Source organism: Zingiber officinale, chromosome 8A (genome assembly GCF_018446385.1).
Source record: "Zingiber officinale cultivar Zhangliang chromosome 8A, Zo_v1.1, whole genome shotgun sequence".
Lineage (NCBI taxonomy): Eukaryota > Viridiplantae > Streptophyta > Magnoliopsida > Zingiberales > Zingiberaceae > Zingiber > Zingiber officinale.
In genome coordinates this window covers 31,876,304-31,895,933 of record NC_056000.1, presented here as the reverse complement: position 1 = coordinate 31,895,933, position 19,630 = coordinate 31,876,304, and the positions used below count along the sequence as shown (strand labels likewise).

Genomic DNA, 19,630 nt, shown 5'->3' with positions numbered 1-19,630 from the left:
CCTTCGACTTCGAGCCTGTGGCTCGGATATAAACCTCCCGGCTGAACGGCTCGGGGGTCTTCGGGACTAATACAGATCATATAACTGACAGGATAAATACCAGAAAAACTGACCGTGATCATGAGGATGGCAGAACTACCCGGCGTCGTTCATCTTCACGTTCCAGATCAGGCGCGTTCCCACAGACGGCGCCATTTTGATCCTGTCTGGAAGCTGAGAAAACGAACCTGCCGGTGTGACGTGTCTGGAAGGTTGACCGCATCCCCATGACCCGGTCGGTGATCTGTCCGCTACGTTGACCAGATCGTCAGAAGTCCTCCTCCGGTCAACTGTACCTGTATCCAGCGACCGGGTTCCTCCCGGTCTCTGGTACCTCGGTGCTCGAGGCGAATCCCACAAATGTATAAATATCCGGATAATAATAGAATATTGAAATAAATGCAAAGAAGGTACGAGAACGTACCCTGGCCCAGGGGGGCGCCCTCGGATGGATGGATGAGTTGGTCATGGTGCTGACCGAGTCGTCGTGGCCCCAACCATGAGATGGGTGGGGACCCGCTGATAAGCCGAATCTGATGGTGGCGATATACAATGGCTCATAGGCCGATACGCGACACGCAGGCCGGATCATCATAGCAGTAATACAAAGAACAGAACATCACGGCTCGACGGCCGGAAAATACAATGGATGCATAGAAACACCGCAAAGGACCGGATCTCAAATGTACAGCCATCGATGCGAGCTGTCAGGACGCCGGAGCTAACTGTGTGGGCCGTCGGAAGGGGCGGCAGTGGCTGCCGGCGGTGGTGACACCACCTGCTGGTGATGGCGGAGCTAGACGCCGGGGGCATCTGCTGCCAGAGGCGGCTGTGGCCGGAGGCGGATCCCACTGTAGGGTGATGTCGGGAGCTGCCGGCAAAGGAGGCGCTGTGCGCACGGAGGCTACCGGCGAGGAAGGCGCTGTGCGCGCGGAGGCTGCCGGCGAGGAGCCTGAGAGGAAGGAGGTAGCAGCTCGCCGGCGATGAAGGAGGGGACGAGGCTGGCGGCTGGGTTGCGAGACGTGGAGATATCACAAGCGGGAGATGGAGAGGAGGAGATGGAGCGACCTGTGGTCGGCGTCGGCGTCGGCGCCGGCGAGGAGCCTGAGAGGAAGGAGGTGGCTCCATTTCCTTTGGCGGCGGCAGCCTCCTTCCTGCGTGCAAGCTTTTTTTTTCCCCCCCTTGCTGTGAACGGCGATTCCCCCAAAAAAACCCCTCAGCCCTAGCAATCCTCAATCCCTAAAATGCCCTCCACTTTTCTCTTAATTCCTTCTCTGCCCCCCTTCATATCCGGATCACTATTAAATATGAAATGAATTGCAATAGTGAATATGTGCTCCTTTGAATTTTCAAAGTACGTAGTTGAAGAACAATTAGCAAAACTCAATCATTTTTCAAGTGCATGCAAACATAGCTTTGAACTTCGAATTATATTGGACCAATCGGCCGGTTTGACTAAGAAAATCAATCATTTTTTTATATTTAACGTATTCCTCATGGCCATTTGTTAATAGAGGGTAAAACCATATTTTGATAATTAAAATTATAAAATCTTTTTAAAAAATAATTTTGTTTGTCGAACCAAAACACCATGGCACTCTTCTTCCTTTCATGTTCATTATTTCTTTAGCCGTGAATTTGTGATGATTATGATTTTAATAAAAGTTGTACAATTTTATATTTGATATGTATAATTTTGACGAGTGACTAGGGCGGTAAACAAGTCGAGTCGAGCCGAATTTTGAGGTGTTTAAGCTTGTTTGATAAGGTAATCAAGTCGAGCCGAACTTAAAATGAACCAAGCTTTTGAAATGAGTGTTCAAGTTTGACTTGGTTTAATTTTTATGAACTTGAGCTTGTTTGAAGTTTGGTTTGAGCTTGGTTCATTTAAATGTTATCAAACTCTCAATTCAAGCTTGGCTTGAGCTTGGTTCATTTAGATATTATCAAGTTCTCAATTCAAACTTGTTTGATTGTTTGAAACTTTTAGTTGTTTTATTGATTATTGAGCTTGATAATTTAAATTTATTTATTTATTTTATCATTTATTTAACGTATTGAAAATAGTTTTATTAATGAATATAATTCGTGAACATTGTTTATGAACGTTGTTCATTAATATTGTTCACGAACGTTGTCCACGAACGTTAACGAGCTGAACACATGTATTCAAACTTGTTTGTTTAGTTTAACGAGCTGTTCAAACTTGTTTGTTTAATTAATTTTATGTATATTAAACGAACATAAACAAGTTCTTACTAAGTCGAACATCAAATTTATTCACTTGATTCATTTACAACCCTACGAGTAACTCGTATTTAAGCGTAATGTAGATTGATATGAGAAATATCAAGAAAAAAGGGGCACTATCTAGCATAGCGTGCCTACCAAGTAGGATCAAACCGTGTCCAGTTTTAGAGGCACGGTCCGCCCAGGAACGAGCATATCCATTGAACACAGACTAGCCTTGTCTAGTTTTGGAGACGTGCCTCTAAGTTTTTAAACATAAAAGAAATTTTATGTTTAGAATTTAAGATGGAATTAGAATACTAAATATAAAAACTTTTAAATCAAAATTTTTTTTAGTGCTGACATAATGTAAAGTGTAAAATTATATAATATTAAAATTATATATATATAATTATATATTTTTTAATTTAATAAAAGATCCTATATTAAGAGAGAATGTTTTATAGAGTTAGCCAGACATGATGATAAAAGATGAATATGTTTGTCTTCAATGTCTCCATCAATCTATCTTATGATCAATATGGAAAAGATAAATCATGAATAATTATTAATTTTTAAAATAATAATTAACACATAAAAAAAATATTTATCTTAATTTTATCAAAATTCGAACTCTACACCTTGTAATATTATAACTAGTCAGACATGACTAACCGTGAAGATAATTTTTTTCCGATTTTACCAGAAATCGATGCCCGTTTAACTTCCCAAACATAAGAAAGGCTTGAAGTCGGCGTGCCGCGTGACAGGTTGGCGGCGTGCAGTCTAGCCGTCCATCGACGCAACTGCTTCAGTGCATCCGTCTCCCCAGCTAACAGTCAATTACTTGAGTACTTTTCAATTGGATCACACTTGCGGGGTAGCTTATTAATTAACTTTCCAAAGTTGACTAATTCATTTTAATAATAGAAGTGTAATTGTGAAGATATTAGATATTTTTATTTTAAGATATAAAAGTAATTATAAATAATGATAGGTCTTTTTATATGTTTTTTTTTTATCACAGCTGCTTCTTATATAGTTTTCTAATTAGCATGAAAGTTGACTAAATCATTTTAATGCTTTTAATAGAAGTGTAAATACATGATGAAAACAATCCGAATCAATTTAAATTTATAAAGATATTAGATATTTTTTATTTCAAGATATAAAAGTAATTATAAATAATGATATATAACTAGGTCCTTTTCTGAATCATACGATTTTAAAGATTAAACTTCATGGAAATCACCATTGATTTTGATAATTAAAATTATAAAATCTTTCTAAAAAAAAATAATTTTGGTTGTCGAACCGAAACACCATGGCACTCTTCTTCCTTTCATGTTCATTATTTCTTTAATTTAGCCGTGAATTTGTGATGATTATGATTTTAAGAAAAGCTGTAAAATTTTATATTTGATATGTATAATGTCGGCCAGCGACTCATATTGAACCCAGCGTATGTTGATATGAAAAATATCATGAAAAAAAAGAAGGTATTATATTTAAGAGGTGTCATAGGACAATCATCCTATATATTGTATCATTTATTGAATAAATGAAATTCATTATTTGAGTGTATATTTTTTACAATATCTAAACGAACTCTATTTGTATAGTACCTATTGGGTGCAAATAGATTTTCAAGAATAAAATTAACATACATAGGAGTTTGATTTCTCACAATATCCAGACAACTCTTTTGTGTACATGAAGATTATTGGGAGTGCAGTCGTATTTCTTATGTAATATGTTAATGATATATTATTTATAGGAAACTATGTGTCTATTTTAAAGTTAGTTAAAGTTTGGTTGTCTAAAATATTTTTCATGAAAGACATGAGAGAAGCAACCTATATCTGGGATTAAGATTATAGATATAGATCAAAAAAGTTGTTAGTTTTTCATAGTCTACAGACATTGATAAAGTACTAAAATGGTTTAGCATGAAAGAAGTTAAGAAATGTTGTCTTCCCATGTGACATGGGATTTACCTTTTGAAGTTTATGTGCCCGAGCATACAAGACAAGAGGATTCACATGATTTAGATCTCACATGCGTTAGCTATAGATCAATCATGTATAATATGTTATGTACAAGATCTAGTATATCGTACACTCTGAGTATCGCGAGCAGATATCAATCGGATCCAGGTATAGATCGTTGGGTGATTGTTAAGGTAATCCTTAAGTACTAAGGATTTGTTCTTAATATATAGAAAGAGTGATATGATTATACTTGAGTATACTGATACTGATTTTCAGATGGACAAGGATGATTTCAAGTTCCAGTCTGGATATGTATTCACCTTAAAATGGAAGTACAATAGATTAGAAAGGTTCCAAAAAAAGATACTGTTGTAGATCTACTACTGAGACATAATACATTGCAGCTTCTGAAGCAGCAATAAAAGTGGTTTAGATCAAGAAGTTCGTCACTAAACTTATATGAGATTCTGAGAATTGTTAAAGCGGTATCAGTTTACTGCAACAACAATGAGGTTATTGACCAGACTAAGAAACTCAGATCTCATCAACGATCTAAACGTATAATTCACTGTTATCATTTAATCAAAAAGATCATAAGTAGGAGTAAAATACAAATTAAGAAAATTCTTATCGAAAGGAACCTAGCAAATCCTTTAAAGGAACCTCTACCTCAAAACTAAGTTTGAAAGTTATGTAGAGACCGGTGGTATTGGATACCGTAGAGATTGACATTAGGCCAAGTGAGAGTATGTTATATTTGAAAGATGTTTCAAGGCAATCACCTTAGATATTGTATTAATTATTAGATAAATAAAATTTACTATTTGAGTGCATATTTATTATGTGTACGATTGAATCTTAAACTCATTTATTGAATGTCTGTTATATGACTCATAACATATTATGAGAGAACTTGTGATTGAATCATAATTAGTAAGCATATTTAAATGTGCAATTATAAATCACTACAACAAAACTGAACAAAGAAAACATTATAAAGACAACGAATTTAAAAAAAATCTATTGTAAATTTAAGAAACCTGTACCCTGCATCTATTTAACTTTTTGTGCACAACAATTATCGTCCACCTCCCTCGGTTTCTTTCTCTCCTGACCCCGTCTCGCTTTGTTGGATCAACGACGGAAGAAGGAAAAGACAAGGAGAGATCACCAAATTAAAAATGCATCTTGATCTTGTTCTGGTCGCGGAGGGTGGAAGAGACAAAGGGGGCAACGATTTTCTAGGGTTTTGACGAAGGATTCGGTGAGATGGAGGTGGCGAGGTACTTGAGCTAGCAGGAGATGGTGGTGTCAAATGGAAAGGGACATCAGGTGGTGCACTACTACCTCAAGGGCGCTGTCGGTGGTGGACCGGGAAAAGAGCTCGCGACACATGCCCTACATCGTCCCAAATTAGTTTGTTAGATCTCTCATTACCAGGCCCTATTTCCTACAGCCCTCACCCTCTTCATCGTCGTCGTCGTCGTCATCACTGAACTTGCCGCCGGAGGCAGTCTCGTTCAAGTGGCGCTCAAGGAGGGAGGTCATCGACTGGTTATCTTCCCTCGTCTCAGGTATGTGTCTCATGGTTTTCGTTGTTAGGTTGGATTTGGTAGAGAGATTTTTTAAAAAACATGGATTTTAAGGAAGAAACTCATTTTTGATTATTATTATTGTTTCATTTTTTCCTATAAGGTTGGTTAGTATGATCCTAAGAACTTAGACTAGGATTATTGGAGTATGTGCTTCAGAGTTGTCTTCTTGAGCAGATGGTAGGCAAAGGGTCAAGTCTACTTCTATGTTAAATTTTAGCTTCTTAGCATCACTCAAATCAAAGTTTGTCTACACTGTCTCAGGATTGTTGAGGATCATCTAACTATGGTCGTCCGAACCATTTGTGATTTGTTACATGATTCTTCTTATTCTTCCGTTGATCTCTATCTAATGCAATATCACTAGTAATACTAATTTAGATCATTGAAATCATTCTTTATTATATAGGCTATCACTTTCTTTGGTTACTCTCTACTCCTTGCGCCTTCTCCTCTAAGTTGAATTCTAATTATAAATCTTTTCATAACTTTTGAACATGGTCATACCATCTGAACATATTTTCTCATTTTATTATTTGTTCGAGCTTTACCTACTATTTTCCTATATTAATTCCCCAACTCTTGAGGTTACTATGTTCTAACTGAAAATTCTGTTATGGTACTATTATATAGTTTCTTTGTTGTGCAGCTCTGAGTTTGCCTTACGGTCATATATATATATATCTTATGCATTGGTGGATGGGTCAACTTCTTTAATCTACATTGATGAGAAGGTGAATGCCAGCATAGTAGATTGGTAGAATTTGTAGTTCTATGGCTTATCTCAAAAGATGACATAGCTTTTGTTCACCAACTTTGTTCACTTTTTGTAATAAATTTTCAGGTTCGAGTCTTTTACTCTGTGAGACTCTTTCTTAGTCTTATCTCAACTATCATTGACACATTTCTTATGGTCGCCCTTTCAAGGTGGCAAAAGGTGAATACGCTCGCCCCCAGTGTCCCCGTCAACCCATCCTAGAACTAACATGGAGGAGATAAATCACGAGCGACTACTAACCTTTGGAATAGTGACTAGCACACAAAAGAGACATTTATCTCGGCTTTGTTGAGATTCAAATCCCAGACCTCATGGTGGCAACACCTCATGTGCTAGCCACTAGACCGTCCTGAGAGGACTCGTGGTCGCCCTTTTAAGAAAATATGTCAAGAGGGTTGCTTGGTATACACTTGCCATGCTATGTCTAACCAGTGGTTGTTTCTTTGCAAGTACAAGTGAGGTTCTTTTCCTTTGTTGTTATCTGTTGTCTGCTGGTAACTGTTCAATTCTTTTTTATATTTTGTTCATTCTTGAGTGCTCACCTTGGGTTAACCATAATCGCTGGCCTTTATATTCTTATTTGGTGACAACTAAATTTGTTTAATTTCATTGTTTCTTATCTCTATATTAGCTTCTCTCATTATGTTAATTACTTCTTTGTAGGTTTTCTTCCTAGTAGCTTCTCCATGTATGCGGTTACTCTTTCATCAGCTCTTTTTCTTCTTCAGAAGCATGCAATGGTTGTTTCTTTAGCTGCTGTTGGAGTGATCATAGGCTGACCATTCTTTATTTTAGTTTTTCTATCAATTACTTTCTTTTCATTGACAAAGGGAGGCTTCAGAAAAGTATTTTTATCATGGCTATTAACCTCTTTATTTATTCTTGAAAGGACATAAGGACACTGGCTATTGACCAGTCCTTCCCGCTCTCTTTCAAATTATCAGTAGTTCAACAATCTCTAACATTGATTATGATTTTTTTTTTTTTGGAAATTTTTTTTGGCATGGTTGTTTCATTATTTGTTGATTTTTACTGCTACGGAAGATGGGCATTCTCAATATTTAATTTGTTGAAATATAATATTTTTGGAGGTGGTCAGGGTAACTTATATAGAACTGAAGGATTCTCATTTTCTTCAGGAACCGATTTAACTGTTGGTACCCCAAGGTAGTTTTGATGTGATCAACCAAGTTAGGTCAGGAACTTAGGAGCACAGGAAATCGAACAAAAGACGCAGCTAGCGAGAAGGACGACATGGGAGAGAGTCGACGGGTTCGGTGCGTCTGAGGGATGAGGTACTGCGGAAGAGTATGCGAGCAGACGAGAAGGAGGTGCGCGACGTTTTCGAGGGATGAGAAGCCGGAGTGGAAGTTTGCTCAAGAAGGCCGGAAGTTGGGTTTGGGTGAGCCCTATTCTGGATGGTCGAGATCACCCAAGCAAGAGGAACCGGAGCAGAAAACTCAGACCAAGACGAGGGAAACCGGAACAGAAGACCCGGAATGGAAAAACTCAACTTGGTTGACTTTCCTGGTTTGGGTGCCCGGACTCAGTCTGAGCGCCCGAAATTAAATTCTATCCTGATCGAGTTTGACATTGATCCGTTGCGAAGGGGATACAATTTTATCCACCTTCAAGAACCTAGAACTCTTCCAGGCGTCCCAATCAAGACTATAAATACAGCCTTGGTCCAAGAAGCTAAAGACAACAAGTATCTTGAGAAACAACACTTTTACGCTTCCAGTTTTCGTTTAGCTTCATTTTTTGTGCGATCATTGTTGTAAAGAGGGTTCTCCGCCTGAAGGAGATATTAGTACGCTCTACTTTCTTGAATTAACAACCTCCCCGGTTGTAATCAAGTAAAAACTTCTATGCCTCTGTCTTTTTGATTTCTTTATCATTTCTTATGCAAGTGTTATTTAATTAAGTTAGTTGTCCGAGAAAGGTTATTCTTTTGTTTTATTTTATGTAGGGGCTATTCAGCCCCCCCTAGCCAGTCGCTAGCGGTCGTACAAGTTGTATCAGAGCCAAGTTCGTTTCAGGAGGACTAATCGTCGAACGAAGCACACGAGATGGCTAGACCAAGCATCTACCCACCAAAGTTCGAGGAAGAGTTCGCGAGCTGGAAAAAGAGAATAGAGGTATTTTTCAAAACTAATTTCGATTTATTATTAATAATGACATTTGGTTTTGAAGCACCCGAGGGCAAGGAAAAGTAACAATGAACAAAGAAGGAACAAGGCGACTACGTGGCAAACGACAAGGTAGACTTTCATCTGCTGAGCATTCTACCGTCACAAGAAGTTAACCGGATCGAAGCTTATGAGTCCGCAAAGGAGCTCTGGGAGAAATTCCTAGAACGAGGGAACCTCGGAGGCGAAACTTGCGAGATGGGACCTACTTCGCAATCAGCTCACCAACCTCCGATTTGAAGAAAATGAAATCATAGCACACCTTCACTCGAGGATTAAGGAGCTGATCACTGGACTTTCGAATCTCGGAGAAAAGGTAAGCAACCGAGATTCGCTAAGGTACGCACTTAATGAATTCCCTAGAAATACAAAAATGAGCATCATTAGTAGATGTCTACTATATCTCTAAGGATCTAGAAACTGTTACCTTAGAAGAGTTATTTTCAACTTTTGAAATCTATGAGTCAAGATGTGTAGATACGAAGAAGGAACCGGCACACAACATTGCCTTTAAGGCAAGGATGGACGAACAAGATTTAGAATCCTCTCTCGAGGACGCAGAAGCGGCAATGATAGTAAGTTGATTCAAGAAATTAATTAAATCTAAAAAAACTAACCATCTGTAGGGTAGAAAGAAAAGAACAGTTAAATGCTACTACTGCAATGAAGAAGGACACGCTAAAGACAACTGTCCTAAGTTCAAGGACAAAGGAAAGAACAAGAAGCATGTCCAATCGAACAAATACAAGACTCTAAAGGCGGCGTGGGACGAAACGTCGTTTGAATCGGAAATCGAAGCCATTGCCGGACTTGCGTTAGTGGCAAGTCATCAAGAAGACGAATACGAAGCAAGCTCGGCCGAAATGAGCATCGAGAGCATCGATGAAGGGAGAGTGACATCGGAAGAAAACAGCAGTTCAGGGGGAGCTACGAATAACGAGATTGACAAGGTAAGTTAGGTACGATCTTTTCCACCTGATAAGTTATTTAAATTTGTTAAATTATTAAGTATAGACGGTTGTAAATTAGAAAAAGTAAATAAAGAGTTGAAATTAATTCTAGCCAAATCTTGTCCATTAGAAGAATTTGATAAAATAAAATTGAAAAATGATATTTTGCAAAAAGAAATAAAGAACTTGAAAAATCAAGCATGCTCATATAATATAAGTATTAGAAAATTTAATAGTCTAAATTGGTATTTTAATTACCACAAAGGACAAATTAGAAAAATTTCTCAGAAATATATTTAAAAAAATTTCTAATTAACCAAGTTGGAAGGAACCTATATTAGGTTCCAAAGACTTGTCTAAATTAAAGTTTAATTGGACTTAGAGCTTTCAAAGAGTACATTAAATATTTGATTTCCTTATGAGGCTTTGTTTAGAAAGTGGTTGTTGCTCCAATAACTAAGAAGGTCTAGTGTCTCGTCATAGCCTGGAATCCAATTAACGAAATAAAATATTTAATTGACTAACTGATAAAGCATTGAATAATGATTAGATAATTCTTTACATAGTTATCAACATTTCTCAAATATTTTATTTGCAGTTTTTTTACTCAGGAAGTTTTGTTTAAAACTTAAAGTTTTTTTTGGGTTATATATATATATATATATAAAATATGCTTCGCTAAATTTTTAATCTCAAAGTTTTTTTTAACTTTATCTATTGAGAGTTTTTTTTTATTACAAACTTAAAATTTTTAACTAAGAATTTTTTCCTTGGCTAACAGATTTTTGGAAGTATCCGTTTAACTTCGAAAATTAAGTTACCAACTTAACCAAGTAGTTTTTTTTTCTTTAGACTTTTTTGAGTATCCCATTTTTTACGTGATCAAAGGGGGAGAAAGGAAGAAGATTAAGTCTAGGGGAGGTAGTTCGATTCAAATTTTTAAATTTGAAAATATTTTTTGCACTTTATTGTATTCTTGTAATTTTTTAACTTTATATTTGTTTACCCTAGCTTAATTTGGGTTGCTCACATTAAAAAGGGGGAGATTGTTGGTATCCCAAGGTAGTTTTGATGTGATCAACCAAGTTAGGTTAGGTCCTGTTGTGTTTAACTTTGTGTCTAAGTGTACAGGAACTTAGGAGCACATGAAGTCGAGCAAAAGACATAACTAGCGATAAGGACGGCACAGGAGAGAGCCGACAGACTCGGTGCGTCTAAGGGATGAAGTGTTGCGGAAGAGTACGCGGGTGGACGAGAAGAAGGTGCGCGACATTTCCGAGGGACGAGAAGTCGGAGTGGAAGCTTGCTCGAGAAGGCCGGAGGTTGGGTTCGGGTGAGCCCTATTCCGAATGGCTGAGATCACCAAGTAAGAGGAACCGGAGCAGAAGACCTAAATCGAGATGAGCAAAACTGGAGCAGAAGGCCCGGATGGGAAAAAGTCAACTTAATAAACTTTCCTGGTTCGGGCGCCCGGAATCCTTCCAGGCACCCGGAATTGAATTCTATTCGGATTGCGTTTGACCACGATTTGTTGCGAAGGGGATAAAGTTTTATCCCCCTCCAGACGTCTGGAACCCTTCCATGTGCCCCGTCCAAGGCTATAAATACAGCCTTGGTCCAAGAAGATAAAGACAACAAACATCTTGAGAAACAACACTTGTACGCTTCCAGTTTTCATTTAGCTTCATCTTTTAGTACGATCATTGCTGTAAATAGGCTTCTCTGCTTGAAGGAGATATTAGTACGCTCTACTTCCTTGGATTAACAACTTCCTCGGTTGTAACCAAGTAAAAACTTCTGTACCTCTATCTTTTTTATTTCTTTATCATTTCTTATGCAAATGTTCTTTAATTAAGTTAGTTGTCCGAGAAAGGTTGTTCTTTTGTTTTATTTTGTGCAGGGGCTATTCACCCCCTATAGTTGGCCGCCAGCAACCCTACATTAACAATTTTAATATCTGTTTTGTTCTTGCATTACTTTACATGTCATTTGTCCTTATTGTGAGGAGGAAATATGGCCCTGAACTATTGCTTGTGGTCTCTTCCGCGTATATTTGGCTGGCTTTCATGTCATTACAGCCTCACAAAGAAGAAAGGTATTGTTCATGAAAATTGATTGCTTTGTTGATCTCATTAAAAAATTGATTCTCTATAAGGCTAAACATTTAAAAATTCCTTTGGTCTTAAACAAGTTTAGAATGATTTTGCCTAAGTTATTTTATACTCCATTCCAATTTTCTCTCCGTTAAACTGGATCATCTCATCTCAACTACTTGTTCTCCTTTTCTCACATATTTATCTAGGTTTAGAAATAATTTCAATCCTTAGTTGTATACGATAGTTACTGTCTTGTCTAACATCGCATACATATCTTCATCAAGATATGTAAGCAAATTATAAATGCGCATCTTAATTTAGATCTTATGCTAGGCTATTTTGCTATGTCATAGTTTTCTCTATCCAATATATCTACTTATCGACATCGCAACAACTACTGTCATTGATAGTTTCCTAGATCTTTTATTGTGTCACAGATGTATCTATCTAATGTATCCACTTATTTGCATCGTAGCAACTGCTATCATTGATAGTTTCCCAGATCTTTTCCGCAATAAGTATGCAATGGACGACTCATTGATTGTTACTGTATGTTCTCACTTTCTTAATATGGTTCATTGTTTAAGCAAGTAATTATACTATGTTTGATTTCTTCTTGTCTATCTACACAGATTACTAAGGGACTAAGACCCATTTTTCTTGGCCTTATATTGTGTGCATCCAATAGCTGTACATTCTCTATACTTAATGAGTACTCTGCGCCTTTGGAAATATATAAACACTTGGGCCATCACGATGTTATTGGAAATGGTAAGTTTTTTTATTTTATTTTGAACTAGAATTATCCTATTTGTAGTAAATTCAATATCAAGTTTTAAGATGCAACATCTCTACCTGTTCTTTTCGAAGGATCATCATTACTTTTTCAGCGTTCTTATGTACCTTTAATAGTGTTTAGAATAAAAGGAAACAAAAATAAAAAATAATTCTACATAATTGATGCTCAAGGTGATCAAATTTTTGCTTCATTCACAAATTTTGTTTTGAAGGTCTGGTTGATTATGCGTATTGTTTGATTGGATTATAGTTTTAAATTTGATGGAATGCTTGCCTTTATGCACAGAGACTATGCTTTGCATCGGAAGTGAATGACATCGTTATCCTTCTTCAATTTTTATGCCTTCGTACATTAAGGAAGTTCAATAGATAAATGAAGGATTTAGGGGTCTTCTCCCATATCCTTTTAATTCAAGTTTGGGAGGCATGGCAGCTACCCCACCTTATTTCAATGACAAGAACAAGGCTTCCCATGGCCAATATGTAATCTATCAATTGTGTCTATTAATGGGATTTTTTGATGTATTGCTTACTACGCTAATCCTACTCGTGACTGGATTTGCAGCTTCAAGATATCAAACTCTACACCTTCTATGTGGAGCTAGATTTGCAAAAGCCATATCCAACTCGAGGAATCGACTTATTGACATGGGAGTTAGGTGTACCTTCTTTAGTTCCACTTTTGATCAAATATCCCTATAAAGATTCATTTGTGTTCTTAATAGATCTATTCCTACAACGTTGTTATCTAGGATTTGCATTTATTCTGTTAAATGTGATTTATGCACCTGTAATTATTCTGGTGAAGTTAGCATTCTGTTAAATTAGATTATGACCTTTGTAGAGAACTTATTGGTAACCAAGGACCTTGTGAAGATAGAAGATTTTGGCGTTGCTCGTGAAGTTCATTCAAAGCCACCATTCACAGAATAGGTTTCAACACGTTGGTAAGCATGTTTGTGACAAGCCCTTGTGATCTTATATTTTTTTTATTTTCACGTGCTTTGTTGTGGTGATATCATAGGTATCGAGCTCCGAAAGTTTTACTTCAATCTTCTGTTTACAGTTCTGCAGTTAGTTAGTGAAATGATCCAATATATGCATATAATCATCTTTGTTTTTATATGAAATTATTATATTATTCAAATGTCAGATATGTGGGCAATGGGAGCTATCATGGCTGAGCTTTTCACACTTCGTCCCCTTTTTCTTGGATTGAGGTACTCATCAAATTGGTACATGTTCTTTGTTAACTATAAAACTTATAATTTCTCCTATCCTATTACTATAAAGGGATATTGTAGATCCTTTGTTGACCAACTATTTGCACATTGTTTTTTTGCTAATGACTAATATGTTTTAGGTGAATTTGAATTTTCTATAGAGGTTAAGTAGCTTTAAGTGTCAAGCTAAATTGATATAGTCTTTAAATTCATTATTTGATGTCTCAACCCTTCTATCAGCTAATTTATTTGGACTACAATTTTCAGTGAGCTAGATGAGTTATTCAAAATATGCAATGTTATTGGATCTCCAAATAACTACTCTCAATCAGAAGAACTACCACTTGCAGAAGCAATGAAATATCAGTTTCCATAGATGTGTTTGTTACTTAATAAATTTATTTTTCCCTACTCCAAATACCTTTTCTATACAATTGATTTATTACGATCACTGGGTTCTCATTCTTTTAAGAAATTTTTAACCATTTATCAATTGGTTTGCACATGGGAATTGCAAACTTGAGATACTAACATAACCTATCTTTGGTGGCAGCATGGTTGTTGTTTTGTTGCTTCTTTGATGATCTTAGGCTTCGTGTCCATATATGGAAAACATTTGTTTTATGTTTTGCTATCTTTGTGTTTTAATTCAAATTGAGGAACATTGTTTATATCCTATGAAAACTTAAATAAATTTTTGATAATGTCTTATTTTGACTGTCTTAGTTTGCTGGTATCCCTCTTTCCGTGGTGATTCCAACAACCAATAAGGATGCAGTTGATTTTATCTCGACAAGTCACTGAATGAATAATTCTGCTCTCACTGTTTTAACTGCCTTGTTGCATTCTAATATCTTCACTTATATGACAATCACTTTGTTCGTGGGACTCCATTAAAAGACCCTCTACACTGGAGGTTCTTCACCATTCTATCTTCCAGGTAATGTATTGCATAGGGATCCTTGTTAAATATGATTTATGGAATAGAAGACTTTGAGAAGCAAAAGATTTATTATGTTCATGTTTTTTGTCAACTACTCGTAGCCTTGCTTTCACATACCACCATCACCTCAGTTGAAACCAGAGGGAGTGCACAAAACACTTTCATTAAGTTAAGTCTCCGATAATTTTTATTATTAAATTTAATTATTCTCTAATCTTGTAATATTAAGCAACCATTAAAGGTGTGTTGGTATTAAAAAGTGCTAGAGTACAAGGCTTGTAAGAAACTTTCCGTCTCATGGTACAAATGAGTTTTCAGGGACAAGTGGCCTTCATTGTCCTATCTAGTTATACTTTATCAGTTTTTATCAAATAATTATTTTATAATTTGTGAATTATAGGCGTGCAAAGAAAGTTGAAGATGAATCATCAGGTAGTTTATAGTTAATTTAATCTTTTTTATGTGCGAAAACTTGTTTAGCTATCGCCTATTATCTGGTATAACTACAGGACTGCCGGAAGGATAAAACAATTGAGAATGATGTTAAACCATATAACCATAAGATAACTGCAAGAAATATCAAAGATGGTATAAAAATAATTGAGAATAATGTTTGTAAGAAGTATTGTTTATATATGTTTTGCTACAAGTTTGTATATATATTTGTAAGAAGTGATCATTTAAAATGAGATGATATATATAGAGCTATGATATTCTTAAGGAAAAATCTCAAGGAAAATTCTTAAGGATAGACACATAAATGATGGGATCCATCATTTCACTTTTTATGGGTCCCATCATTTATGTGTATATCCTTAAGAGTTTTTCTTGAAATTTTTCCTTAAAAATATCATTTCTCATATATATATATATATATATATATATATATATATATATATATATAGATAATGGTTTATTGTATATATATTTATAGACAATGGTTTATTGTATATATATATATATATATATAATAGTTTATTATCCTACAGTGTGTGTTGAGAAACAACAACGGTTAAATGGTTAAAATGATAATATTTTAATACGAATGACAATGGCTAAAAATCGTCGTGTAAGACCCAAAAAAAATTCATGATAAATCGAGGTGTTGAGAAAGATAGGTTATTCAAAGACAATTGTTATAAACTGTTGTCTTATCACTTAAAACACAAGGTGAAAAATTGTTGTCGAAAATCGTTGTAAATCGACATGCGGAGAAAGATAGGGCGTTCAAAGATAATGGTTATAAGGCATTGTCATTTCGCTTGAAATACAATGATGAAAAACTATTGTAAAAGGCCTAAAAATCTATTGTAAATTGACGTGTTAAGAAAGATAGAGTTCTTAAAAGACAATAGTTAAAAATCGTTGTCTTTCTCTTAAAACGATAATAGTTAAAAACCATTGTCTTTTGAGGGTTTAATTTTTCTCAACATGTCGAATAACAACGAAATTTTGGGACCTTTAACAATAGTTTTTCACCGTTGTCTTTATGTAGTTTTGTTATAGTGAATGTATTGAAATAATCCCTAGTCGTTGAATTGGAGAGGTTGGACATCATTGATTCAGTGAGACTACACGTGTTATACTCCTTGGTCTAATCAAACAGTTGTTCTTCATTGGCTGGAGACATTAGGATGTCAAGAGTTAAACATAGATGCTAGTTATGGTAATTAGTTATTGGAGTGAACTGCTATGGGACTTCATATAGTACTCTATATATATAGATAGATATGTCAATGAAGATCTCGTTGCAGCTCGAGTGCAAGTTTCCTTCAACTCAAGGTATTCAAGTCATCTTGGTTATGGAGACTTATATTTTGACATCTTAAGCAAATATCTCCATAAAAGTGTGGACTCGGGATGATTGGGTATAAGTCGAAGTGCCCGAAGGTGTTTATGGTGGTGAGCGACTCCAATTGTTCTCTTGAGACGAACAACGCTGATGTGCTCGTGTGGATACCATAAAGGCACGAACATGTTGATTGCGCTGAGTTTGACTTGACTTTCTAGATTCACAAAGGATTTGCTCATCATAGGTAACCTTTCCTAACAAACGTTTAATAAGAATTATTTTAGATCTACGACGAGTTCCTTTTTCAACACCCATGGTCTCATTTCTAACAAAGAAGCTCTCAAAGCTATTCTTGGCATCCTCTATGTTTAGGGACACCAGAGCTTTCGATAGAACCGTCGGAAGTCAACTAGGACTTCATCGCCAGGTGTTTGACAAGTGACACGAGCGAATGCTGGACGGTAAAGCAGTTACTAATGTTAGGTAATGCCCAATGTGGTTGCATGCTAAAACACATTTCATAAACATACAAAGCAAAAATAAAATAATAATTCATAATTATTATAGCACATGCACCACACGTATACAAGGATATATCTCATGTAGACATAATCTACATGTATACAAAAATTTATATGTTTGCTATAGAGACTTCATATGGTTCTCTACATATATAGATATGTCAATAAAGATCTCATGCAGCTCGAATGTAAGTTTCCTTTAACCTAAGGTATTTAAGTCACCTTGATCATAGAAACTTATACTTTGATATCTTAAGCAAATATCTCCGCAGAGGTGTGGACCTGGGATGACTGAGTATAAGTTATAGTGTCTCAAGGTGTTTGGATAGCTCACAGAGGATTCATCGCTCCTTGCGAGAAAATGTATATCCTATGACCACTTGTCAGAATTATTACTCAAAATCTTTAGCCAAAACATCACATGTTAAGAGTATTGTACTCTTGGACACATGCACGAGTAATTTGAATCCGCAAGATCAGAAAATATTTCTTGGACTATGTGTGACATAGTCAGTCTAGTGGAGACTAATACATAGATCATATCTTGAATCAAGTAGGTATAAGACGAGTGAAGGAATGATACACGACTTACTGTAGCTGATGAAAGGTTCACAAGTGGTTCTGGAATCAACCATTTGATTTTTTTAGTCAATTGGGGATCATGATATGCTATTAGGTGCCACTAATGATGGATCCATAATTAATGATTAATTATGGACGACCAACATAATCGGGAAGCTATTGGGTCACATGCACTACTAGTTTATCTAGAGGATCTAAAACAAGTTTGAGAATTAGATTCTCAAATCAAGAGAGAGATAGAATTTGGTTGGACCACACAAAAAGGACAAATGTAGAAAGATATTTGTCGGAACGAAAGCACGATGTGCCATGATTATTATAGGAGATATGAATTCATTATGGTTTGATAATAAACTAAAAGAGGTTTGTTTTAGTTATAAAATAACTTGGTTTAATAATAAATCAAAAAGGTTTAGTTTAATTATGAATCAAGTTGGTTTGATTTTGAAACAAACTTAATCTTAATGGTAATAGATCGGGTTGGCTTTGCTTATTAGATTTGGGAGATAACTTGCTTCTGTCATGTAGAGGTGTATAAATACCCCTATATGAGGAGAAGAGAGTAGTGATTTTATTCTTTGAAAGAAAACTCTAATTTAATTAGGACTTCTCATCCTCTTCTCCCTCTCTCTAATCGCCACCCAAGCTCCCACTGTCTCTAAGAGTTACTGTTGGCCATCTCTAGCCACTGAATTCGATGCCGACAATTCAATGCCAATGAATTTGGTGCTGATGATTTTGGTGCCAACAATTTCAATGTCGACGAATTCAGTACCAATGATTTCAGTGTTGATGAATTTGATACCGATGATTTCGTTGTTGTGCCGCCCACCAAATCGTGTCGTAGGAGTTAGCTCAGATTGCTTCGTCTTCATACTTGGCTAGTACCGATCAAAGATGAATGACTCATGACTTCATAAAGCCGTCTCAATGACAACTCAACATGAATACGAGTAGAGGCAAACTCCATTGGGCTTGCTAGTTGATACCCTTTCCACTTCGCATCATCCGTCAGGTATACCTAGATTAAATTTTTGTATACGTGTGAGCTATCCAAGTGTGAGCTATACGAGTAGAGGCAAACTCCATTGGGCTTGCTAGTTCTGACAAGTGGTCATAGGATATACATTTTCTCGCAAGGAGCGATGAATCCTCTGTGAGCTATCCAAACACCTTGAGACACTATAACTTATACTCAGTCATCCCAGGTCCACACCTCTGCGGAGATATTTGCTTAAGATATCAAAGTATAAGTTTCTATGATCAAGGTGACTTAAATACCTTAGGTTAAAGGAAACTTACATTCGAGCTGCATGAGATCTTTATTGACATATCTATATATGTAGAGAACCATATGAAGTCTCATAGCAAGTCACTCCAATAAACTACTTACCATAACTAGCATCTGTAAGTCCCCGTGATGGTTTTGATGTAATCAACCAAGTTAAGTTAGGTTCTATATATATTTGATGTCTTGTGTCTAAATGTGTAGGAATTTAGGAGCACAAGAAGTTGATGTTGGATCGAAAGTGCTAGGGGGGGTGAATAGCGCTCGTGGCTTTCACTTTCGTTTCGGAAAACTAAGAGTAAATGCAGCGGAAAAGTAAACAATATAAACGCAAACACCAAGGATTTTTTATTTGGTTCGGAGCCTGGGGCGACTCCTACTCCAAGGCCCATGCTCGTTGAGTGTTTTCTTTGGGCAATCACTATAAGTTTACAAGAGTACAATTTTAGAGTACAACAATTATGTGCAGTAAAAAAATATACCAACAACTTTAAGAATAGAAAATTTGAGGCTTCGGGTTGTCGGTGTCTTGCTACAGCTTTATCGGGTGGTTCTTCGAGCAGTGCACGGAAAATGGATCGTGTTTTCGTTGTTGTTCCTTGCTGCTGCTCGAGACTGC

The 19,630-nt window shown here is 36.3% G+C and overlaps 1 long non-coding RNA gene and 1 pseudogene across 1 annotated transcript; both read left to right on the top strand.

Moving 5' to 3' along the window:
* Window positions 1–5,307: 5,307 nt before the first annotated feature.
* On the top strand, window positions 5,308–8,742 carry LOC122008321. The gene is made up of 2 exons (XR_006119264.1): window positions 5,308–5,833; window positions 6,501–8,742. It is a non-coding gene; the product is annotated as an uncharacterized LOC122008321 (long non-coding RNA).
* A 2,292-nt stretch (window positions 8,743–11,034) lies between these two features.
* LOC122008320 lies at window positions 11,035–14,906 on the top strand (annotated as a pseudogene).
* Window positions 14,907–19,630: the final 4,724 nt, after the last annotated feature.